At 35.6% G+C, this 25,877-nt stretch overlaps 1 protein-coding gene and 1 long non-coding RNA gene across 5 annotated transcripts in view; one reads left to right on the forward strand and one right to left on the reverse strand.

The window, feature by feature from the left end:
* The window catches only part of LOC111562286, a 437,724-nt gene that overhangs the window by 382,622 nt on the left and 29,225 nt on the right, over positions 1-25,877 (reverse strand). The gene's annotated exons all lie outside the window — the stretch shown is intronic.
* Positions 1-25,877, forward strand: part of GPR149 (G protein-coupled receptor 149) — a 68,016-nt gene that overhangs the window by 22,874 nt on the left and 19,265 nt on the right. Inside the window, exon 1 of one of the 2 annotated variants that reach the window (XR_006585375.1) lies at positions 12,157-12,292. The exons of the other annotated variant lie outside the window; for it this stretch is intronic. The gene's annotated coding sequence lies outside the window, so the exon portion shown is untranslated. Of the gene's footprint in view, positions 1-12,156; positions 12,293-25,877 lie in introns of those variants that run through there. 2 annotated transcript variants of the gene reach the window in all.

The following is a 25,877-nucleotide window of genomic DNA, read 5'->3' on the forward strand; positions in this document are numbered from 1 at the left end:
TTAGAATAATATTTGTTCCAAAATGAATGGTTGTCAGTGAAAGCAACTATGTTTCAAGCCGAAGTGTGGAGGTGACTGAGGTGTTGGTAATGGTCGGTAATGCTGCTCTCTAGTAAAGAGAACTCAGTCTGTCAAAGAACAAGGACTTTTTACAATTAGTTCCATAGAGATACTTCAGGCCATGCTTTCAAATACTTCTAACAGCCTTACCTGGGCAAGTGGACCATATATCTTTGGGACAGAGGAAAGCTGCCAACAACCCTGAAAACAATCATAGGAATTTTGATTCCAACATGGAGAGTTAGGTTCCAGGAGAGACTGGGGTTCAAGATAGGATCCAGAATGAGATCCTATCCAGAATGAGAAAGGAGTCCAACACTAGTCTAAGGATAAAGGTGATATTTATTACACTAAATGATTGTGTCACTTTAAAAACCTTTGTGTGAATAATATTAAAATAGATACTACTCTTTATTGTAAATTCCACATAGACCCCTATAGTTGCAAATGAGAGATACAGTTCTGATATGAAGGTTGGCTATAACTCTCATACATTAATGAGTAAGATGAAATTGAAACAACAAATACATATGTTGTCTTTTGTAGTCAATGATATGTGACTTTTATTGAATCAGTTTTCTATTATCTGTGTTCTTCACAATGTAACGTGTAATGTGCAATGTAATATGCAAGATACGCTTTTAATTCTAAATATCTATTAGATATTAGATTTGATATTAGATTACATATTGCTGACTTCTATGGTATAAATACTCTCACCATGGTTATTTGCATAGGATAACACTGATAAAATCATTGAATGCAGAGTTAGGGAGAAATGTGCAGCAGCACATTATACAGTATTGCCAATATATACAACAGGCACAGACAATTTCAAGAGTAGGTATAATTTTAAAAAACGTAATAAATAGGAAGTGGTGAATTTTGGGTATTAGTAATCTTCCTTTTTAATATAGTTTATTGTAGGTTTATATAGTTTACTTTTTAACAACTGGATCTCAAGATTGCTGAAATTTTTAGAGTCAGTAAAAGCCAGTTCCAGTATACCAATGACATACTCCATTCAACATAAACCACATGCAGTAACACCCAGTGTCTGATCACATGAGCCCTAGTCTCTCCAAGCCTGCTGTCCTAGATTCTTTCTTACCAGACTGCTTTCTTGGCATGAGTGTTTCTATCTCTTCTTAGAATTTCATTATTTCTCTGTTTTACCATTTATGAATCTATCCTTTACCAGGCACTTAGGTGTTTGGTCTTCCTAGCTTGACTCTCAACGTTCTGAAAAAACAGGGATTGAATTTGCTTCCATTTCAAATGCAATGTCTGAATCATAAACACTTATTTCTCCACCTCCCCCCACCATTCCCAATGGACATACAGAATAGTGGGAAAGATACAAACACCTAAGTTACATGGCTAGTATTATAAGGTAAAACTCAAGGCTGTATCTTCTGGTTCAATGTTTAGTGATCCTTAAAAAAAATACATATATATATATATATATATATATATATATATATATATATATTCTTTGAAATAAGAAGTAACTGATAGAAGAATTCATTCTCTCTCTCTCTCTTTTTTTTAACCTGTCTCCTTCCCTACACCAGCCTGGTGGAAATAATTGATGAAGACCTAAAGGGTTAAAAAGCAAGGGGAAGAAAGAAAGGATCTCTATCCCCCACAAAGTCCTTACTTACATACATAATGAAAATATGCCTAAAATATTTTATTAGTATCAAGCTTTATTTGAAATTATGTTTATAAAATCATGATATTTTATTCACCTTCAGACAGAATTTAGATTTTTAAACCATCTGAATATAACATCCTATAAAATTACATAATGTTCAATTTAGATAGTTATTTCCTATACTGAGTTGAAATAAGTTTTAGATTTAGGGAGCCTTTCAAGTAAAAGAGGAGTAAGAAAATCAACTAATTATAGACAGCAATTCTTTTCAGCCTCCCATCATAGTAAAAGTCAGAAAAGAATATATATATATATATATATATATATATATACACACACACACACATATATATGTATATATGTGTGTATATATATGTATGTATATACATACACACAGAATATATATGTGCATATATATATAATTAAGAATACTGTTTCTTTATATCTTGAAAATATAAATTCCTTAATATATAAACCAATTAACATGTGACCTCTACTATTCCTTGACAATTAGCTGCTTGACTTTATTTCTTAGTGTCTAAGTTAACTCACTTATAAAATGGCAATAGTTATATTGATCTCACACTAAACAAAGACTCCCAAATAAAAAATGGAGGTTAAGGACACCTGGGTGGCTCAGTTGGTTAAGTGTCCAACTCTTGGTCTTGATTTCAGTTCAGGTCATGATCTCACGGTTTGCGAGATGGAGCCCTGTGTTGGGCTCTGCAGTGACAGTGTAGAGCCTGCTTGGGATTCTCTCTCCCCCTCTCTCTCTCTGCCCCTCCCTCACTCACATGCATGCATGCACATGTACTCTCTCTCAAAATAAATAAACACCACTTCAGCACTATGTAGATTTAGGTTCAGAACTATACACACACATTAGCATATTTATAATTTTTGATAGTTCCTGCCCCTATCTGAGCCTAAGGAATCAGGGAAATTATAGTCAAGAAATATACAACTTTCAAATATTAAATAAGTATTCTGGCTGTGTTTTTCCTATCAATAAATTACTTTTAAATGATTTCCTATTCTTCCACATCTGGTTTTTGTTGTTGTTGTTGTTGTTGTTTTCCTTTGGTCTGTATACATAAATGTTTAAAAAACATTACCTTTAATTGACAGAGTATATGACTTTTTAGGCATGGATGGTTTGGGTCTTGGTCTATAAATTACTAAACAACCTGATTTAAAAGATATTTCCGCAAATCTACCTTCTTACCTTTCTGTTTACATCCTAAGAATTAAGTCAGTTCTTAAGAGTATTATTTATTTGCTTTTTTAGGTCAGTATCTTCAGGCCTATCTTAGCTTCCTATCAGGTGTGTATCCCAGCACTCACTTTTCCTTCTAAAATATTCCAGTTTTTATAGTTTCTTCCTCATTATAGTTTTCCACATATAAGAATTACAGACCTGCTGATCTGAATTTCAGAATTGGGATCTATGAAAAAGCAATTACTCTTTTTACAAAGCAAGAAGGGAGGATTCAGTTTGAATGATAATTGGTAGACAGAATCTAATCATTGGGGAGTTGGAATACTAGTTAGAAGACAATTATCTTAAGGCCTCTGACAGCTGACTGGTTAATGCTAGTCAATGCATTCCAATATATAATTGGAATTTTTAAAACATTTAGATTTGAGCTTAAGCTTTATAGTATCCAAAACTTTCTTCCAAATGCATTTTAAGATAACTCATACTTGTTAACCTACTATTGGCTATTCCATCTAGGTTTTCTGAGACCAGGTCTCCTATGCTATAAAGATGCACTGTACAGTAAAGTAGCCACTAGCCATATATGGCCAAACTTAAATTAAAATTAAAATTAAATAAGATTTAAAAATGATTCCACCCAAAATGTGGCTAGTGGCTTGTGTCCAGTGGCTACTTCATGGGGTGTGAAGTGATAGAACATTTCTGTCTTTGCAAAACATTCTATTGGATGGAGCTGTTCTAAAGCTTCTTTAAATAGCTGAAATGCATGTTTTATCCTTGCATCCATTACTGCCAAAATCAGGTTATTATAAAGAAGAGATCAGAGAGACTCGGGACTCAAATCTATCCTACCCACTCCCAATCCTAGTGTCAAGCCAAACCTGAGAGGCTTTAGTCTGCACTAAAACATCTACAAAACATTTGTTTTTCTATATAATGATCCCAGAAGACCTACTGTTTCCCTTGTTAGAAGGGAAAACTCATAGGAGATAAGGTCATTTTCAAAATGAGTTGGACCATTTCCCGGGTAACTTCAGCAAGTCTGGATGTACTCTACCCCTGGCATAGGTGACTTTCTTTCCTCTGTGCCTTTTTAAATACCCCTCTCTACTCTGTCTTAAATCATGTGTTTTTATAATTATGTATTTTCCATATTTACTAGATTATGATTAAATATCTCTGGTATGAGTCTGGTATGGTGCCAGCTGTGAACTTAGTACTCCATAATGATGAATAAATGAATACATGATCTGGGGCTCAACCACTTTCTCCCAGATTTTTCTACAAGTGGTTACCTTTTCTTGGAATTCTGAGGAAACCATTTGTTATTTTTCCTCTCCTGTGTTAACTCTCACTCTCACTCACCAGGTAGTGCCCTGGTAAAGACAAATGGTTCTATTATTTTATTTAAATACATGTTTATATTTTTAAAGTATTTAGCTTAATAGTGATTCTATCCTGCTTTTCCAGACAGTGGTCAATTCATCAGGAAGAATTCTGCTCCCCCTCCATCTGTGCCATGAATGATATAGTTCTGTGCTAGTATAGTCAACCTCCAGGTCACATGGATTGAAGTCAAGGTCAGGTCAACAGAGTTGGGTGAAAGAATCAGGGATGGTAAGTAAGAGATGATGGCCCGCCTGACCCTGTTCTTGACTGTTAACTCTACAGTCCTTGCTGGGGAGGGGACAATAGCTGTTTTCTGAATGTTGCTTCCAAGGTCGGCCAGAAAGTCATTCCTAAGTGAGTCCTCAGGTACAAGTATAGTTGGAGATCCAAGTATTTAGAAACCCAGAAAATTCAGAAATAAGAATTGTAGTGTGGGGTGCCTGAGTGGCTCAGTCAGTTAAGCGTCCGACTTCGGCTCAGGTCATGATCTCACAGTTTGTGAGTTCGAGCCCCGAGTCGGGTTCTGGGCTGACAGCTCAGAGCCTGGAGCCCGCTTCAGATTCTGTCTCTCTCTGTCTGCCCCTCTGCTGCTTGCACTCTGTCTCTCGCATTGTCTCAAAAATAAATAAACATTTAAAAAAAAAAAAAGAATTGTAGTGCAATAGAAACTGGAAAGAGACAGAGAAGTTGTTTGAAATTCTCCTGATATAATCAGGAAAAACAAAAGGAAAATTAGATTCCAAATTAGTATATTTCACACAAGTTATAATCAATAAGAGTATACACATTTTGGAATGTTGCCCTTTACTCAGCAGTTCACAATTAAATTTTCCACAATTAATTTTAATAGATGAGAAAAATTAAATGCAAATGTGCTTTAAATGTAAGGTACCAGAGAATCATTGGGATTTTCCAAATAAGTGATTAACTGAAATATGATTTTTCAAAAGAATCTGAAAAAGCAGTGGTATTTTTAATGGATTTTATTAGATACTGTGTATACTGTGTATGGTTTACAGTTCACATATCAGTGTGCTTTTCTCCAACTCGAAGTAGGCAACAAATTATTATTTATTTTAAATATCTCTGCACACCTTGAAGCAAGTTACAAAGATCAGTGGTCCTCCAAAAAAAAAAAAAAAAACCCAAAAACTCCTCTGGCTTATTTTTTTCACATTTGTCTTATCCTTTGCCTCATTTTTCTAGAGTCATACCATAGGGGTTCACAGGATGTGTACTGTTTAATAATAGAAAACAGTGCTGGCAGAATGAAAATGTTTCCAGGTTGTTTTTTCTTCTCAGGGTAGATTTTTCAGCGCTCAGGATAGCTTGCTTGATGTGATGATAATAATGTACTCTCTAATAAGAAACCTGGTTCTTCAGATGTGGTCTTATTTATTTTCCACTAATCCCATGAGGTAGGGGAAGGTACAGCTTTTTGAAGCTTAATAAGACACCCAGAGATAGTGGATGATTGAACTGGAAAAATAATTTAGACTCACTGACTCCTACTCTACCAAAATTAAAGGAGATGTGAGATCTGACCTATGCTTGAGTCCAGTCAGGTTTGAGTTCATGTCAGGTCACTGCATCTCAACATTAGGTAGTGTGGGGAGAATGTGAGGGTACCTCTGACTATGCCTACATCATTGACTCAAACAAACATTCACTGAGCCCAGGGCTTAGGTACAAATATTCAAAGACAATAAGACAGAACCCTGGCTTTCAAATTATTTAGAGATCAGGAAGGGCAGGAGGGTACAGATAATAACAATATTTCAAAAAATTGATTACTGCAGCTTGTCCAAAAGTGCTATAGGCACAGCTAATTCTGCCAAAGGGAGAGTGGAAATCATCACAACTTTCACTGTGAGCCTTGAAAGGAATAATTGTCCACCCTGCAGAAGGGGTGGAGGAAGAGAGTACATTCCAACACACAGAGGCATGAGAAGTCCAGGAACTTTCCACATTACATTTTGGTATAAAATTTCTGTTTGAAAATTGCAGTGATAGGTATTGCTTATATATATACAGTTACACATTTTAAAACTTAACATGTGGATAGCATAATCCTGAGATTGTCTTGGATATTTCTTTTAAAGGAAAAAAAGAGAAAAATACACTTCAACTCCTTCTTCCAAGAGAGAAAAGCTGAATTTTTCCCAGATGAATAACAGGGAAATACATAATTATATTTTTAAAATACTGACTCTCTTGTTCAGACATCCCCAGCTTTATTAATTGGAAATGCCTCTGCAGGAAAAATTACAAATTAATGTTTTTTAAATAACTAAATCTTAGTGTCATGTCAATGAGGATTAAATTGGCAGTGGCCATGTTTCTTTTTTGTCCCTAATCCTGTGTTTTATTCAGCAACATCTTTCACAGGGATATCTTGCCCATCTAGAATGCAGTGTCTCTCTAAGGCAAGCCCCAGTTGGAATCAAAGAGTGAGAGGTGGTCTCCCATAAGGAATGATGCACATTGCCTTAAGGAATTGGTTTACACTACAAAAGGCTTCTTGTGTAGTCGGAGAGATGAGTATAGGCTCCACTGTGGAACTCTAATGTCTTAACACATCTATACAAATAGCCCTTTCCTATGATTATGGAGTTGCACCATGAGACTGCACCATCCTCCTCTCACAGTAGAGTATTCCTTTGAGGTTAGATATGAATCATTTTGGTGGGAATTTGTCATGCTTAGCCTATAAGGTTGCAAGCAAAGATAAACAGGTATCCCTGCATCTTCAGGAATGACATCTAGCTCTTTGTAGTTGTGTAAGTTACAATGTGGATCTCTGGAGTCAGAGCCATGTACTTCAAAACTGGTACTTTCTAGTTCTGACCCATAACTATTGTTCAACCTCTTTTGGACCCTAAATACTCTCAACTGAAAAGGGGATAAAAATACTTACAGCCAAAGGTATTGAGGTGAAACAAGCTAAAAGTATGAAGCATCTTTCAAATACTAGGTGTTTGTTGTTAATTAAATATGTATGTATTCATGAATTCATTCAACTAATATTTGTTATGAGCCATTAGTCATTCTGCTTATATGCACCAGAGTCAGAAAGTTACAGAAATTGTGACAGATATTGCCTTGGAGATGCACTGGAGGTCTTTAGATTTATGCTTGTCTCTCAACCAGTTCCTAAGGGGAGAATGTATATACTAGATTTGATGGTAATCAGACAAACAAAACAAGAGCTCCCTCCAAATCATGCAGCTGATAAAAAGCCTAGTCAATACTCTACCCAGAATGTCAGATTCTAGGACTCACTTTTACCTTTCTTCTTGCCCTACTCACTCCCCCTACTATCTGTGAGAGGACAAGGAAGTAATTCACAAAAAGGACACTGACTGGTTTACTGAAACTTTATAAATAATTTCCTGCCTATGTAAGAGTTCCTCTTCTGAGTTTTAAGCTTCTTACTACTCAGCACGAGTATGAAAAATATGAATGTCTACTCTGGATTTTCTATCTCCAAAGTGTTCCCAGGGAGTGGTTATAATAACCAAGTGAAATAGCCTTCAGATTCATCATCCTTTCCCCTGCCATATTGCAAGTTTCTTTTCAGCAAACACCAGTCCCCAGACAAAGAATGACCCCTACATAACCCATAGCTCAGATGTGCACTACACACTTATATCCTTTAAGAAACAGTATTTTTCAGGGGTGCCTGGGTGGCTCAGTTGGTTAATGTTCGACTTAAGCTCAGGTCATGGTCTTGTGGTTCATGGGTTTGAGCCCCTCATCGGGCACTGTGCTGACAGCTCAGGGCCTGCAGCTTGCTTCAGATTCTTTGTCTCCTTCTCACTCTGCCCCTCCCTCGCTCACACTCTGTCTCTCTCTCTCTTTCTCTCCCTCTCAAAAATAAGTAAACATTAAAAAAAAAGAAACAGTATTTTTCAAAACACAAGCACACAAGCATGCATACAACCACACTCATAAAACAGATAATATGTATTCAAAACTGTAGTCTATTTACATGTCCATTTGGGGGAAGTTCACAGAAGTTGGCAGGAGAAAAGGTGAAAAGGAGTCAGTAATAGCTCATATTTCACCCTTTTCTGTCTATGAGAAGAACTAATAATTATTTCATAATTATTCTATAGCCCAAAAAAGTCATCATCCTGATGATGCAATTCCAACCATGGAATCTATCTTATCTTAGCTCTACCATGAGAGTAATCATACATAAAAGCACATAAGCCCAGAACCTTGGATAGATTTCTTATTGCTTGGCAGGATTTGGTTTCTAGCTCTGGTTCTGGGATGATTATGTGACTTTGGGCAGGCTCTTTGCCCTTGTTTTCTTATCTGAAATATGAGACATTTGAGAAAAAACTTAAGATTGGAACTCAGGTAACCTCAGTATTTTCCAGCCCTAAAATGCTATAGTCTATAATTCTTTCATATATTGAAGAGTCCCCAGATCTCACTTCAAAAAATTCTCTCCAGAGTAGTAGGGTTTTCCCTATTCTAGTTAGGTAAGTACAACTTTTGGGCTTCCACAGCAACTATGTAATGGTCTCAGTTGGTATTTCTTATTGAACTGGTCTATATCTACTACAAAGCTATGCACCCTAAGGCAGTATTGAGGAGGCAAACAGATTTTGGCTTTGAATAATTATTTTTATGTTTGAGGTGTTACTGATTGTTCTATGTAATTAGAGCCTAGAAATGTTTCTACATGAGAAAATGGCTACACCTTTACTTTACTAGTAGTAGCGATCGATAACTCTGCTTCTTTCAAGTGTAGTTTATAGAAATAAAATCTCACCTGGGGTGCCTGGATGGCTCAGTTGGTTAAACATTCAACTTTGGCTCAGATCATGATCTCATAATTCATGGCTTCAAGCCCCATGTCTGGCTCTGTGCTGACAGCTCAGAGCCTGGAGACTGCTTCAGATTCTGTGTCTCCTCTCTCTGTCCCTCCTCCGCTTGCTCTCTCTCTCTCTCTCTCTCTCTCTCTCAAAAATAAATAAATGTTTAAACAAAATTAAATTAAATTAAAAACAAGAAATAAAATCTCACGTAAGGCTTTAGGGAAGTGCCTGGAGCTTTTTAATCTTCAAGAATTTCTAAACCTCCTCTGAATTTTCAGCAAAGTACAGAGGCCATGGTAACTTCATTTCCTCCTTAAAGGTCAAAGCCTAACTGTAGCACCTCTGTTTCTCAAGCATATGCCTGTGGAATATGGGATTCTGAGTACCAGAGAATTTGCCATACAAAGCATAAATCAGAACTTTGTCATGGGAAAGTGTCAAATCACTTGACAAGAGTTTTCAAGAGTCCACAAATTACTGTATCAACAAGCTTTTTTTTTTTTTTTTAACCTACTTTAGTGTGCCTGGCACTGTGCTCCATATTCACTGCCAGGGACTGAAACAAAATAAGAACTGAAAATACTGCTTCCTTTCAGGGAAAGAAATCTGTATAGAAGCAGGTTCTTCAGCCAAGAGTACTTGCATTATCTCCGATCTTGGGACAGCCCATGAGTTAGAGGAAGCAGAGATGATAGTGTGCAGTCTGAGATGGTGTAAATGTGGCCTACTCAGTGGAATTTCTCAGCCCCAGGCCTGTTTTCTGAGCTTCCACCTTCCCCTGCTCTCTCACAGCTGGGTCAACTCATTTCATCTTCTGCAAATCCAGCCTCACTATTTATTTTCAGAGCAATCTGGGTTTTAGTAGGCTATAAATGCCTCCATTCATCCAGGCTTATTATAGTATCCCTTTTCCTGCAGGCTGGTCCCAGACACAGGGCATGGGCACTGTGTCCTGAGTTACCCTCGCTACAATCGAAACTAGAGTCATTTTCTACTCTTTCCAGATCTTGATACCCGTATTTCAGCCCTAATCCTACCTCTCAATTCCAGCTCACGTAGGAGACAGAGCGACTTGCCAAAAATCAATTCCCTGAAGAAGCAATTTTCTGAATGGCTAATTCACTGAATTTAATAAATTTATCAATATATCAACAATTTGTTTTAAGGAACATTCTTTTTGAATATATTAAATGAATTTGGAGATATTCATATTGAGACTGTATTCAAGAAAATGTCTTACTCAAATACGATCAAGAATATATTCTTCTTGAATACATTAAGTATGAATATTCTACTTATGAAACTGTTCTTTAAGAACATACTCATAAGAAAACTTAATGACCCATATGACCCTCAGCATCTAATAAGTTAAACATTATTTAAAATATAGAGTAAAATTTATTAATTGAATATATTCGAGAGAACTATTTCTTAGTATAAGAACTTGATGATAAATTTCATGAAACTGTCATTTGAAAAATTGATCTTTTAATAAATTGGCTTTCTGCAACATGATTTTTGGCAAAGGGATATAGAGCTCTCTGGGTGCTGTGTCTGTGCTTCCATAGACAGGCTTCCTATACCAATTGTCAGTCTTCCTGGATTTCAGAGTATTTTCTTCTCTACCCACCCCTGGCTAAGCTCTGCTACATATGGCCACTGGTGCTGACTGGACACTGCCACTCCCTGAAGTTAGCTGGGTCTTACCTATGACTGAAATGCCATTGTTGACTGTCTTATCTTACCCAAATGGACCCATATATTAGAGACTCAACTCTTCCCACTCTCTCTTGCTCAGCTTTAATGACAAATCTCAAGATACAAAAGAGCCAGAAGCTTGTCTTCTTTTTCTTTCCAACACCCCATTCTTAAATGTTTCCTTGTCTCTCATAATAATACCAGAATTATAAGAAACCTTGAAAATCCACAGGGAAATATATTAACTCCTTATGTTGAAAAAATATCTTACTACCTTTTAGCAGAGTAACCCCTGTTAGAAGATTTCTTATTGTTTGGAGTATGATAGAAGTAGCTGGGCAGCAAAATAGGCAATTTTAACATCAATTTGATTCATTTAGGTTGAAAACAGTATTTCCCCTTCCTCCCTTGTAAGACAAATGTACATTTCTAAAAGGTTTGTGCTAGGAAGTAATCACATCTTTAAAAAAAAAAAGTGTAACTATCTGGAATTCAAATAAAAACTTAAAAAATAAAAACAAAAATAAATAAAAATAGTAACTCTCTTACCAGAAAAAAAGAGTATCATGAAATCCAATTTTGAGTGTTATGACTTAACATATGACTTCACTGCTCTTGCATAAGTGGACTTCAAATCACTATCTTATTTTCTCCAATTCCACACACCTTAGAGTCTGTTTTATCTTGCTCCTCACCCCCGCTACCACCAAATATAATGACTTTATATTCAATATCTTAAAGCAATTAGACATTTCTGGTATGGTAGAGAACATTTCAAAATAATTATTAGTTATAAGAAAAACTAAATCCTAAGTATTTGGAAACCAACAGAACTGAATTAACTTGAAAATATAGCAATTCAAATAGTAAAAACTTATTTTGTTGACATTCAAGAAAAATACTAGCTGAAAAATTCAATTTCTCAAATCTAAATGATACAGTGGTTGCTGATCTGAAAAGTCATGTGAAAAGCAAGTATATGATGATCATGGCAATGTGAATGGAACAGATAAGGTCACATGAATGGCAAAAGGTACTGAGGTCCAGTGAATGCACCTTGATTATGTAATAACCTTCTCCCAAGGAAATCCATATTGTATTCACTATATTTTAATCCATTAAAAAAAAAATCTCACTTGCATCAGTCAAGATACACACTTAGCTGCCATTCTGAGGTTTTATTTAGAGCAATGGTCCTTAAACCTGACTGTTCATTAGAATTACCTAATGATCAAAATCTAACAATCAGAATTTCTAATTATTACCTAATAATCAAAATTTCTCAGTGTGGAATCCTGGTATTTGTGCTTTAAAAGTTTTCCTGAAGAGATTCTGATGAATATCTAGACTTGGAAAACACTGGTTTAGAGCAAAGTATCTGCCAGACCCAAAAAATACAACTGTAGGAATTTTCTTCCCACTTTTTCTGCCCCAGAGGTTAGTCATTGGCTTTAATGTTCCTGCTTTTAAAATCCTGTATCTGACATTGACTTAGCTCAGAAGATGTTGGGTTTAGGTTTGCTTGGGACTTATTTGGATACAAAGACTAATAGCAGGTGGTTAAGCTAATGGACTTAAAAAAAAACTCTATATGAATAATCTAACAGTTAAATTATATTACAGAATTGGATATTAGCAGTTTGGATTTAACTTACTTAGGTACAACAATTTTGACCTTGAAATAATTAATTTATGTAATTAGTAATTCAGAATATTAAAATCAAAACATGTTCATTTCTAAAAGAAGGATAGGAAGAAGAGAAATTGATCTGGGGAGGCATTAAAGGGATATTTGCAGAATAGAAGAGCCTATTTGCTGAAACACACGATGAAAGAGTGACCTCTATTTTTCTCAGCCATAGTAGGACCTGCATGATTCTCATCAGTATAAATGTTTATTTCTATTTTAATCTTTAATGAGCTATTATCTCCAATTTTAGTTAAAGTACAAAGACAATCACAAAGTGCCTCAAGAAGATTGAGCAAATAGATTTGTCTCGGTTCTTTGAACAAATCTGATAATAATGAAGACAGCCGTCTAGATAATAAAATCACTACCTTTTTGAGTTATCTTGCTATTCATGCCTTAATATTTCCATATTATGAGAGAAGCACTATGTTTATATTTGATCTCTTATCAGTAAGCTAACCACGGCATACTGAATGTATATACTGGTGTGAGAGGCAGGAGGAGAACATAATAATTAAGTCAAAGAATGTATCATAATAATCTTTTAATAATTTTTTATGTAAAAGGGAGTTTTAACGGAGACTTAGATGAAATAATATTGGTTTTGTTTTTGTTTTATTAACATATAGTGTTATATTAGTTTCAGCTATACAATATAATTTAATTCTATACATTTCTCAGTGTTCCAAATATAATGACTTTATATCTTTTTCACCTATTCTCTCACTTGCCTCCTCTCTGGTAACCACCAGTTTGTTCTCTGTGCTTAAGAGTCTATTTTCTCTTTCATCTCTTTTTTCTTTGTTTTTTAAATTCCACCTCTGAGTAAAATCATATGGTTATCAACATCTCTTTCTCTGACTGACTTATTTCAGGTAGCATTATACTCTCCAGGTCCATCCATGTTGTTGCAAATGGAAAGGTTTCAGTCATTTTTATGGCTGAGTAATATTCCAGTGTGTGTGTGTGTGTGTGTGTGTGTGTGTGTGTATGTGTGTGTGTGTATCTATTTCTTTATCTATTCATCTATGGATAGACAATTGGGTTGCTTTCATATCTTGGCTATTATAAATAACACTGCAACAGACTTAGGATGTACATATCTTTTTAATATATGGTTTTATTAATATCAATATTATTTAATTGTATTCATTAACATTAATATTGCTTTATTTTTATAAATCACATAAATAAGTAATTTAATGTAATCACATAAATGTAGGAATAAATAGTATAAAAGCAGTTCCCTTGCAAAAAGGACATTTCCTGTTTACTTAACCTAATTTTCTTTTGTTCCTTATTTGCATTAAATGACTGTGACAACAGAAGGGTTTTGGGGAAATGGGCATCTGTTCAAACAGTAGAAATATCTTTCCACCAAAAAATAATTTTGCAATTAATTAATTACACGGTTTCTGAAGCACAATATAATGCATGCAGTTAACTCCCTGGAAGTAGACTGAATAAAAGTTCAGTTCCCCAGAAACTGCACACCATTGATGCTTACAAGTTTCATGAATAGGAAAACACATACACTTACTCAGAGATGTTAGTAAAAAAGAGCTAACTAATGTCAACTATATAAATGTCAAACAAAAACATGCATATTCATTTACCATTTGTGCCTAACCTTTATTTTCTAGAAAACAGAGGAGGGTTGAGGAGTGTTTTATTTTTGTCTTTTTTTGTTGTTGCTGTTTTCCTACCAAAAACTAAACAGAAAACACACACGTACGCGCACGCGCGCACACACACACACACCCAGAATTGATTTTGTGTTAAATCTTATACTTTTTTAATGTAAACAGTGCTATAAATAGCAGCACAAAAGGAAGAACAACAAAGTTGGAGGTCTTGCACTACCTGATTTCAAAACTTACTATAAAGACACAATATTCAAATGGTTTGGTGCTGACATAATGAGAGTAGAAAAATGAAACAGAATTGAGAGTCCAGGAAAAAAATTACATTAGTGAGCAATTGATTTTTGACAAGGAGACCAAACAATTCCATAGGTAAAAGATACAGAATTTTCAAAAAATTGTGCTCATAATTAGATATCGATATGCAAAAAAAAAAAAGAGGAAGAAGGAGAGATTAGACCTTACTTCAGATCATACATAAAAGTTAACTCAAATAGATCAAAGTTGTAAAGGCAACAACTAACGCCACAAAACTTCAGAAGAAACCTCAAGAAAAAAATATTTATGACCTTGGGTTAAACAAAGAGTTCTTAGATGTTACACCAAAGTAGAATTCATAAAAGAATAAATTGATAAAAGTGAACATCAAAGTAAATAAATAAATAGCTTTGATTTAAAAAGTAGATTCATAAATAACTGTTGTGCTCCAAAAGATGCTATTAAGAAAATTTATAAATAAGCCACAGACTGGGAAAAAATATTTGCAAATCATACTTCTGATAAAGGATTTGTATCCATAATATGTAAAGAATACTTACAAACAATTACAAGAAGAAAACCAACCCAATTTTTAAAAGAAGCACAACATTTGAATAGACAGTTAACCAAAGAAGATAGAGAATAGTTAATAAGCACATGAAAAAATCCTCAAGAGAACTGGAGAAACACAAATTAAAACCATAATGAGATACCACAACACATGCACTAGAATAGCTACACTTAAAAAGATAGACAGTAATAAGAGTTGAAAAGGATACAAAGAAATTTCAACATTCATACACTGCTAGTGCCAATGTAAAATTATATGCCCACTTTGGAAAAAACTTTGGTGATTTCCAAAAATGTTAAACATAAGCTTATATAGCACAGCAATTTCACTCCTAGTATTATACACAAGAAAATGAAAACACACATTCATACAAAGACATGTACATGAATGTTTACAGCAGCACTATTCATAATAGCCAAAAACTACAAGCAATCCAAATGTCTCCGAGTAGAGAATGGATAAAAGACATGGTATACCCATACAACAGGATTCTATTCAGCAATAAAATGAGTGAACTACCAATACATACTACCATATGAAAAAACTTCAAAAACATTATGCAAAGTGAGAGAAGCCAGACTCAAAAGACTACATACATATTCTGTCCTTCCACATGGAATGTCCATAAGATTTAAATCTATATAGACAGAAAGTAGAATAATGGTTTCCAGGGGCTGGAAACCAAAACAAGGATTAACTACAAATGGGCATGAGGAAACTTTTTGTCAGGGGGTGATGGAAATGTTCTGAGACAGGATTGTGGTGATGGTTGCATAATTCTATAAATTGACTAGAAATCATTACATTGTATATTTACAGTGAGTGAGTTTAGCAGTATGTAAATTATACCTTAATAAAACTGTTTGTAAAAATAAAAATAATTGCAGAGCACAGCATGAAGATATTCCAGCCCAGAGAATATTGCTCATGCTAGCTTACAGATACGCTTTATAAATTTAAAGCCAAAACATGCTTTACCTAAAATCTCTTTTCTTTTAATACTTTATTCCTGTTCACAGGCCCTACTATCAAATATTAAGTAATGATACAATGCATTTTTCCCACTCACTTTAAATATGTTCCATTGCCAAGTAACAACTTTTTACTTTCTAAATACCTGCCACAATTTATCACCCCCAATTACCCTATGTATTTTACTGATTGTTATCTTCTGATGTCTTTTTTTTAATGCAGGACTACCAATGCTTAGAGCTTCCAATAATGTTTCTTGAAACATACACTTTTCTGAATATGCATCTGTTTTATTTACTTCTTGCTTTATTTCATGTAATTCTCAAAATAACCCTATAAAACAGACATTATTGTTATCCCTATATTATGTTAAAGGAAACTGAGGCAAGGATAAATTGCCCAAGGTTACCTATATCTATGTGGTAGAGCTAAGATATTATTTCTAATGTTTATTTATTTTTGAGAGAGAGAGACAGAGCACAAGCAGGAAAGGGGCAGAGAGAGAGAGGGAGAGACAGAGCACAAGCGGGCAAGGGGCAGAGAGAGAGGGAGACACAGAATCCAAAGCAGGCTCCAGGCTCTGAACTGTCAGTACAGAGCCCAGTGCGGGGCTCACACCCATGAACTGTGAGATCATGACCTGAGCCAAAGGCAGATGCTTAACCAACTGAGCCACCCAGGCACCCCTGATTTCTAAGCTCAACTTTTAACCACTGATCTGAACAGTTTCTCAGAAGCACTGCAAGAGAGAGAGAGTGTTTTGCATATTATCTTCCATTTTTAGTACTGGAGTCTGTTGCCTTGTATATTTTTAGATATACCTGTTTTATGTGTAATTTCTTACTGATGTGATTTTATTTTTTTATGTTTTTTAAAATTTAAATTCAAGTTAGCTAACATATAATGTAGTGTTGGTTTCAGAAGTAGAATTCAGTGATTAACACCCAGTGCTCATCCCAACAAGTGCCTTCTTTAATGCCCATCACCCATTTAACCCATCTCTTCCACCATCCGCCTCCCCTCCAGTACCCCTCAGTTTGTTCTCTATATTTAAGAGTCTCCTAGGTTTGCCTCCCTCTCTGTTTTTATCTTATTTTATTTTTCCTTCCTTCCCCTATGTTCATCTGTTTTGTTTTTAAAATCCACATATGAGTGAAATATATTTATCTTTCTCTGATTGACTTATTTTGCTGAGCATAGTATACCCTAGTTTCATCCACAGTGTTGCAAATGGCAAGATTTCATTCTTTTTGATCACCCAGTAATATTCCATTACACACACACACACACACACACACACACACACACACACACACACACCCCACATCTTCTTTATCCATTCATCAGTTGATGGACATTTGGGCTCTCTCCATAATTTGGCTATTGTTGATAGTGCTACCATAAACATTGAGGTCCATGTGCCCCTTCAAATCAATGTTTCTATATCCTTTGGATAAAATGCCAGTAGTGCGATTCCTGGATCGTAGAGTAGTTCTACTTTTAACTTTTTGAGGAAACTGTTTTCCAGAGTGGCTGCACTATTTTGCATTCTCACCCATAGTATAAAAGAGTTCCCCTTTCTCCGCATCTTCACCATCTGTTGTTTCCTGAGTTGTTCATTTTAGTCATTCTGACAGGTATGAGGTAGTATCTCATTGTGGTTTTGATATGTATTTCCCTGATGATGAGTGATGATGAGCATCTTTTCATGTGTCTGTTAGCCATTTGGATGTCTTCTTTGCAAAAGTGTCTATTCATGTCTTCTGACCATTTCTAAACTGAATTATTTGTTTTTTGGGTGTTGAGTTTGAGAACTTCTTTATAGTTTTTGGATACTAATCCTTTATTCGATATGTCATTTGCAAATATCTTCTCCCATTTTGTTAGTTGCCTTTTAGTTTTGTTTCCTTCCCTGTGAAGAAGCTTTTTAAAGTGATGAGGTTCCAGTAGTTCATTTTTGCTTGTTTCCTTTGCCTCTAGAGACATGTCTAATAAGAAACTGAAGAGGTTGCTCACTATTTTTTCCTCTAGGATTTTGATTACCTGTCTTATATTTAGGTCTTTTATCCATATTGTATTTATTTTTGTGTAAGGTAGACAAATTGGTCCAGTTTCATTCTTCTGCACGTTGCTGTCCAGGTTTCCAACACCATTTGTTGAAGAGACTGTCTTTTTTCCATTGGATATTCTTTCCTGCCTTGTCAAAGACTAGTTCGCCATACATTTGTGGATCCATTTCCATGCACATGGATTGGAAGAATATTGTTAAAATGTCTATACTACCCAAAGCAATCTACACATTCAATGCAATCTCTATCAAAATAGCACCAGCATTTTTCACAAAGCTAGAACAAACAATTCTAAAATTTGTATGGAACCAGAAAAGACTCCAAATAGCCAAAGTAAACCAAAGAAAAAGAAAAAGAAAACCAAAGGTCGAGGCATCACAACTCAGGACTTCAAGGTGTATTACAAAACTGTAATCATCAAGGCAGTATGGTACTGGCACAGACATAGACACAGAGATCAATGTAACAGAATAGAGAACCCAAAAATGTACCCACTAATCTTTGACAAAGTAGATATAGTTGTTTAAAACAGGAATGCCCTGTTTGGTGTATACTACTCCTTCCCTCCAGCTTCCCTAAGACAAACCATGAAATATGTAGAGACATTATATGAATTTGATATCCATTTCTCCAACATAACATTTGTTTGGTGTTAGTAATTGGGAAAAGTTATTAAAAACACACATAGACAAAATGAATAAGAAGACACAGACATACACATACTTAAAAAGTGTTTATTTTACTTCCTGGTAGAACTTTGAATTTTACCCCAATAACTAATTTCTTTATACACATTGCTTCATTCTGACATGTATAATGTATATAAGGAGGAACAATTTGAACAGAGAGATGCATTTTTAGAAACTTTGTAACAGGAAATGAGTCTCTAAGAAAACTGAAGCCCTGACTACATAACTTCTTTAAAAACAATGAAAATACCAGTAAGGGTTTATAAGAAATGCTTCTTCCAGCAACTAAAAGCTGAATTAATTAAAGAGCAAAAGATAAAAACAGTAATGTTTTATACTTAACATAGTCAGATATATACACCAAATTCATCATAGCTCATTTTTACAATTTGTTTAATCTGACTGCCCGTATGTGAGAAAAATGTGATTTGATTCATGTTAAGTTTTGGATTAAGATCTGTTTAGCATTTTATTTTTTAAATATATTTTTAATTTAAATTCAAATTACTTAACATACAGTATAGTCCTAGCTTCAGGAGCAGAACCCAGTGATTCATCTCTTAACATATGACACTCAGTGCTCATCACCAAAACTTCTTTCCTTAATGTGCATCACCCATTTAAAAATGCTGAACAGATCTTGATCCATGTTAACTTTTGGATTAAGATCTGTTCAGCATTTTAAAAATTAACGTTCTGGCACATCTAGTCCTCTGGTGAAAATAACATCCTAGTTTCAAGTTGACAAAATAGCCTAAAGGTATTTTGCACAGGAATTTATACAGATTTAATACTGACAAAGATGTCCCGTAGTGAGTCTTGATGATAGCACTGAATAGAGTTCAGTGGGGAGGAAAAACTTTTAAAAAGATGAAAGTCATTTGAAAAAATACAATATTTACACAATGCCATATTTTGGCCTGGAACTATTGAGGACAAAATGTTCTCAAATCATTTAAGTTTTTTTAAGGTAATGTTTCCTACTTAACACAAATAAAATTGCATATTAACACATAATGTACTCCTACTAGGAAAAGGACAGGAAGCAAGCAATATTAAAATGTGACTCTTGGGTGGACATTTGGATTAAAATTTCATATTGAATATTTCCTAAGGAGCACAGGATATTAGAATTTCTAGAAACAAACCACTATCAAAAGCTGCTATACAGCTAGTTCTAAAAATTTATCTTCAAACTGTATCACATCTCATGTAGCCTTGGAAGGCTAGCCAGAGAGAACAAGGCTATTAAGTGTCTCTGCAATAGCATTCTGTTAGAAAGGATGGGTGGGTTATTGCAAGTGCCAGTAAGTTTGCTCAGCTCATTCCAAGAGTTTGTCTGAGGATTTAAACCTGTATCTGTAATGATGGTATCACAAAAGCAAGAAACCAACCAACAGCCAACTGCTTTTCAATCTTTCCTTAGATTTTCCAAGAATAGTTTTTTACCAAAACATGCCCCTAAGCTATATACACTAATTCAAACAAATTCGGTATGTCTGTGTTCCTCTCCTGTGATATTTGACCAAACGTGGTTTGAGTTGGGAACACCCCTCTATTTCTGAGTATTGTGAGGGACTAGAGTCCTTGCCCCCAACACTTGCCATTTGAGGACTCTTGGAGAAAGTTAAGACTTGTGTGAGCTACTTTAGATATGTGGTCAAGCTCTCAAAGAGCTCATAGTATTTTTAAATTGATCAGGCAAAAACTCTAATTAGGACAGTTTCTATAGCATTTTTTCTTTTTTTTTTTCCTCACTCTTTTATTAGACATAAAGATTAAAATTGCTTCCTCCATTTTCTTTTTATTCATTCATTTGATAAATATTTATTTAGGGCCCACTAAAGGGCAGGCAGTGTCTTAGGTGCTGAGACTGTAGCAATGAATAGACATTTACCTCCTTTCATGGCATATTATTGTTACCTAAAATCCCACATATCATATTGGTTCAGAAGAGCGGAAGATGCCTGAAAAAAGGAGTCCTGAGGGAAGCAGGAAAGGATACGGAATTCTGGAAAAAAGCCATGTATGTTCTCTTTAAGCCTTTGGTATACAAGAAGGTAAGAGGCAGGATGAACTGTTATCTCTGTTCTTGTCATATCTATTTCTAAAATATACCGTGACCATGTTTCCTTGAACAGTAACAAAAAATTTGATTGCCACTTCTGACAAAAATAAAAATGTATAACAAGAAAAGATTTTTCAAACTGAAACTGTCAGATAAAACCCATGCTATTTGATCAAAACATTTGGCAATCAGTGTTAAAGGTTCACGGGCTTCTTTCAAAATTTCCCAAGGGCTTTTTTTTTTTTTTCAATGTGGGTTTCATCCGCCACCGTCCTTGTATTGGGCCCTGAGAGGAAAGGGCTTATATGTGTGTCTTTGCACTGATTCCATTTGTAATGGCTTGATTCTCCATTTTGTATTCCCTACCTTTTCAGGCATCAGTGAACTTTTCAGTCCTTATCCCATCTGACAGCTTAGTAACATCTGACACTGTTGTATCTCTCTTCTACTCTTTCCTTGATTTTGATTACATTTTACATTTCTGATTATTCTCCTACCACTGTGGCTCACTCCCTGGACTCCTTTATGATCTCCTCTATCTCTGCCCATTCCTTAAATGTTCATGCTTCCCAGGATCCTCTTGTCATTTCACACACTCTTGATTCAATTTCATCTCAAATATATACTCAAATATATATTCCAGGTCAAATCTCTCCTGAGCCCCAGGCCCCAATATGCAACCTCCTGCTGAGTTTCTCTAGATGGACACACCAGAAACACCTCAATTTCAGCTTTCCAACACTGTACTTCTGATCTCCTGACCCCATCCCCCATCCCCATCCCTCCAAACTTGCTTCTCTTCTTTGTGCCCTCTCTCTGGAAATAACACCATCACCCATCCAGTTGCCCAAGTCAGACACTTGGCCAATATCCTTGACTCCCTTTCTGTGTCACAACTCATATCAAATCATTCACCCAATCCTACATCCTAAATATGTCTTGCTATTCCCATGTCTCACCATAGCTATTGTCTCTTTCCTAATTTAAATCATCACTCTCTCTTAATGGCCTCTTTACTGGTCCTCCTGACTCTGGGTTTGGACCCTTCCAATCTGTTTAACTGACCATAGTCCAGAATAAATATGCAAAAATGTAATTTGCATCATGTCAAATCCCTCTTAGAACACTCTGGTGATTCCTTTCTCATTCAGATCAGGGTTGAAAATCCTTAATGTGGCTTAAGTGTTTGGTTCCTGTGGCTTCATTTCTCCTCAACCTCATCTTGAAGTCTTTGGTCAAGTCATTCTAAGTATTAATAATTTTACTTCCTTGTTTATGCCATGCTGTTTTTTTTTCCCACCACAAAGAGCGCAAATCCCTCTTAGAGGATTATTCAATGATTATCCAGTAATTTGTGTTATTGAGTGATCTCACATCTAATGTTTCTCCAATGGCATGTCTCTAAATAAGCCTTATAATTCCTGCTGTGATTTGTTTGTATTTATTTTATTTTAAAGTTTATTTATTTGAGAGAGAGAGAGAACACAAGAAAGAGGAGAGAGAGAATCCCAAGCAGGCTCCACAGAGACTGATGTGCGGCTGGAACTCATGAACTTTGAGATCATGACCTGAGCCAAAAACCAAGAGTCAGGGGCTTAAACAACTGAGCCACCCAGGTACCTCTCTCTTTTTTTTTAATGTCTAATTTTGAGAGAGAGAGAGAGAGAGAGAGAGAGCGAGCAGGGGAGAGACAGAGACAGAAGGCGACACAAAATCTGAAGCAGGCTCCAGGCTCTGAGCTGTCAGCACAGAGCCCTACATGGGGCTCAAAGTCATGAGCCTAGAGATCATGACCTGAGCTGAAGTTGGATGCTTAACCACTTAACCGAGCCACCTAGGTGTCCCTGCTGTGATTTCTTAATATTGACCCTTGAGACAGTCATTCATACAGGTTATGTGGGGCTTGGATATTATCTTTTGGAAGACACATCTTTTTTTTTAAAGTAGACAAATAATGAATATAAAATTAGGTATTAAAACGAGTATTTATTTAGAACAAGAAAAGAAATCACAACAAGAAAAGAAATGTACTGGTGCCCTGGAGATTAAGGTACCTTTCTTCTGATAGTTCTTTAGGTCATTTCCCATGAGCACTTACCTAAGAAATGCCTTCTGATTGCAGCTTGGCTTCCCCGCCCTTCTCACAACACTACAACTTCCAATAATAATCAGCACTCAGGTTAGCCCATGCTTGTGAATGGCTCTGGAATGTTAGCTTCATGATGAATTTGTGTTCTCCTGTCTCCTGTTTTGATATTTTTAAATAGTCTTTAGGTGCTCCAACTAACATAAATTCCCATTTGGTTTTTTAGTAATATTTAGGAAATCGGAGAATATAGGCATGTAGCGAGTATTTCTTAATGTCCTTCTCTGAGGTGTTGAGTAAATTAACCAAGAAACTGCTTACTCTGTGTAACATCACAGCTCAATATTCATTTTCTAGTATCTTCCTAAGTCAATGGTTCTTAAAGATGGCTATATTGAAGAATCAACTGGAGGGCCCTTAACAAATATAAATTCTTGGTTCCAGTTCTAAATTTACTCAATTAGAATCTCCCAGAGCAAAGCCAAAAATCTGTGTTTTTAACAAGTTCTACTGGTGATTCTTATGTGGTCAGTGGAGTGGCATTTGGGAACAGTTGGTCTAAAGAACTGAACAAACCAGGTTGTAGGTCTGACTCACTGAAGTACAAATAGTCTCAATCCCTGGATTTAATTTTCTTCAAACAATTTTATGATACAAGGAATCACTGGATCTAAGAATCTGGGCAGCCTATTGCAGATTCTCAGGACTCCCACATTAGGATAGCAAACTTACTCTGAAATGTTAGTAATTATTGAGAGGGAAGAGGAAGAAAAACACTATTCACTGCCCCAAATTAAAAGAAAGGAAAAAAGAAAGAAAGAAAGAAAGAAAGAAAGAAAGAAAGAAAGAAAGAAAGAAAGAAAGAAAGAAAGAAAAAGACTAGAGGGTGCCTGGGTGACTCAGTCAAGTTAAGCATCTGACTTTGGCTCAGGTCATGATCTCACCATCGGTGAGTTCAAGTCCCGTGTCGGGCTCCTTGCCAACAGCTCAGAGCCTGGAGCCTGCTTCGGATTCTGTGTCTCCTTCTCTCTCTGCCCCTCCCCTACTTGCACACGCTCTCTCTCTGTCTCACTCTCTCTCTCTCTCTCAAAAGTAAAATAAAAATTTTAAAATTTAAAAAAAGACTGGAGCATCACCACTTTTCACCCTGTGAAATTAAAACAGGTGTTTGTGCATATGGTTGTCCCATCTACTACACAAGTAATATAATTAAAACCAAAATAAAAAAAATTAAATGTAAATATCTTAGTAATTCCAGCAGTTAAAAAACCACTGTTGTGCATGTTACAAACATGTAAATTTTATTAGGACAAGGATTTTTCTCTATTCCTGATGTTGCTATATATATGTATATTACTCTCTCCCCAGGAACAAGAAAGAGTAGTCAGATATGTATGCCATTTTCACTTTCACAGGACTTATTTTCTCTGAAGGCAAGTGGTTAATTTCCAGAGTATGCAAATGTGTGATGTTCTATGCATAAATGCATCATTACTATTCTCCTTTTTGGAGACCTAATGATATCACTAAGGTTTTTAGTTAATTTTTTCTAAAGAATCTTTGTAACAATGTTTTCAAAAAGAATTGCTTAGTATTAGCTGTGTGGGATGGAAAGATTTTGGAGACCTTGCCTTCTAAATCAGTCTTAGAAAACATTTCCACATGTCATGTTCTATTGCTTTGTAAGTAGTGAGAAGAAAGAAAATTTAAGTGTGAGAAGAAAGAATGGGGCAGTCTTTTTATACTTCTTTAAGTTTAAGATTTGAAACTTTGTATTTCTTCAAAAGAGCAATGAGTTGCATTAGGTTCTGTCTTAAGAATAATGACTCTATCGTTTTTGTAAAAATAACTTGCTCACTATTTTTCAAACGCAAGCAAGTACAGAAAAAAAGAGAGAGGCAACTAATCAAGATCAGATACTACCCAGAAAGAACCATAGCTCTCTATGCACATAAATGGAGAGAACAACAATGAATGGATGGATGGATGGATGGATGGATGGATGGATGGATGGATGGATGAATGGATGGATGGGAGGGAGGGAGGGAGGGAGGAAGGAAGGAAGGAAGGAAGGAAGGAAGGAAGGAAGGAAGGAAGGGGAGAAGAGAGGGAGGGAGGGAGGAAAATCATTTTATATCCCTAGTCCCTGGAATGCTTTCTGGCTCATAAAAGGTACTCAGTAAAAAAATATAGTGAATGAATGAATTGGATTGTATAATTTTTTTCTAGAGTCACACTGCCCACATTAGAATTTCATTTTTACTATTTAGTATCTGTTTGACCTTGAAAAAAAGGTACTAAACATCTTTGCGCTTCAGTTAACTCATCTATAAAGTGAGGATAGTAATAACACTAACCTTCACCAAGGACAATCTTAAGTGAAAGTGGAAAATGTGTGTGTGTGTGTGTGTGTGTGTGTGTGCACACATGCACATGCGGCAAGCAAACATAGAATGCCTACTAGTAGATTTTGATACCACTGCCTTGATTCATGTTAAAGGACCAACAGTTTTACCCATCCTTGCTTTTGCACCATTAGTGAACATGTCAGCACACTGAAAACGCCAAATATAGCTTTAGCATTACAATGAAAATCATTTTAACTATTTTTTGAGAACCTCTGCTTCAAACCACCTATTGCAAATAGAATGCATAGCCAAAATTATCAGGATATTTTCAAGTCACCTTCTTTCTGTACAGCTGCTTATAGAAATGGGTAACCATTTGTTTCTTTTTGTGATCACTACGTTCAGAAGCTTACACATGAGGCTGAGTCTCTTATTTGGTTGCTGCTTTAATCCATGGCTATGCTTTTTTTCTTCACTTGATTACTGGATGAGAGAGATTCTGTGTTTGTACTAAATTCAACCACCTTTATCCATAAGTGTACTGGGGTTTTATAATTAATTAAAAATCACCGCATTTTTTCTTTTACTATTAAGTTTGAGATTCTCTTCCATTGAACAGGACTTTGCA

This window comes from Felis catus, chromosome C2 (genome assembly GCF_018350175.1).
Source record: "Felis catus isolate Fca126 chromosome C2, F.catus_Fca126_mat1.0, whole genome shotgun sequence".
In the NCBI taxonomy this organism is placed as follows: domain Eukaryota; kingdom Metazoa; phylum Chordata; class Mammalia; order Carnivora; family Felidae; genus Felis; species Felis catus.